Raw genomic sequence first — 1,343 nt, forward strand, 5'->3', positions numbered from 1 at the left:
GGTGAACGGTGTTTCTGTTGACTTCCTTTGTCCCAGAAGAGGCAGGTGCTAGCGATTCGGCCTCCAGGCCATGCTTTGCGACCAGCAGAGCACCTGGATCAGGTCAGACCCAGAGCTGCCAGCCGCCTGCCGGGTCAAGCTTCCCGCACCAGGCAAGGCAGCGCCAGCTTCCTCCCACAGCCACTGAGGCTCCTGCACACAGAGAGGGTCGTCCTGTTTCCTGATGGCCAGGTCCCCGTCGTCGTCCCCATCAGCGCTGCCCTGGGCCAGGCCCTCCTCTCTTCTATTCCCTCCTTGACAGGCGTTCACCGAGTCTCTACTCGGCAGCGCTGCGGGCTCCAGGCCTGCCAGCCCCACGAGCGAAGCCCAGCTCTGTGACCAAGATGGATTTCTGTCTAAGCCTCAGCTCCTTAGCTGTGAAGTGGCAGGGTGGTAATAGCCATGTTACCAGGCTGTTGTCAGGATTAAAACAGCATGTGGCCTGAAACCGCGCAGCCTGGCGGGTGGTGGGACCACGTGGCTGTTGTCATGGTGACGCGGGAGTAGAGGAGCCCCACCTGTCACAGGACCACGATGCCCACGCACACAGGCCACAGGACGCATGCCACAGATGCGGCACAAGAGAGCATAGGGCATGTGGGTTCACAGGCTGCCCTGGGGGCACAGCTGGGCTGGTTCTCCATCAGCCAGGTCCTGCCGTGGTCAGGCTTGTCACCGCCACTGCCACCAGAGGCTGACCCCGCCCAGGTCACTCTGCTGGGCTGGTCAGATACTCAGGAGCTCCACTATTTAAAGTCTTCCAATGGCTTCTCCTTGTCCCTGTCCCCCTGGTAGCCTCCAAACTCGGCTCCTGTCCTCCTGCCCCTCCTGCTGTTCTCCTGTCCTTCTTCCCAGCCTTTCTGCCTCCGTTTCCCACCGCCTGCTGCTCACCTGGAGGACTCCGTCCTGCCTGCCTCCCACACTGCCTGGTCAGTGTGCACTCATTCCCGCACACACCCATCACTGTGGACAGTTAGCTGTGTGTCCGCTGTGCACTTGCTTAGCACAGGAGTGCCCCACTCCATCCAAGCCCCTCGCCGTGGTCAGCCCGTGGCTGCCGTGAATACACAACTAGGTGTAGGGGTCTCTGTGCGGCCAGACCCTCCCGAGCCCCGTCCGGGCCTCTCGCCTCCAGCCACGGGCAAACCCCCAGCCTGCTGTCTTCACGTCCCTCCTCTTCGATAAGTGTCCATGGCTCGTTGCATCTGAAATTGCTCTTATTTCATTTAAAATGATTGTTTTCACTTCAAAAGTGGCACCTGGCTACTGTCAGGCTGGGAGTTCCAGTACAGTGAGGGAGGGAC

Source organism: Ailuropoda melanoleuca, chromosome 8, assembly GCF_002007445.2.
Source record: "Ailuropoda melanoleuca isolate Jingjing chromosome 8, ASM200744v2, whole genome shotgun sequence".
Taxonomy (NCBI): Eukaryota; Metazoa; Chordata; class Mammalia; order Carnivora; family Ursidae; genus Ailuropoda; species Ailuropoda melanoleuca.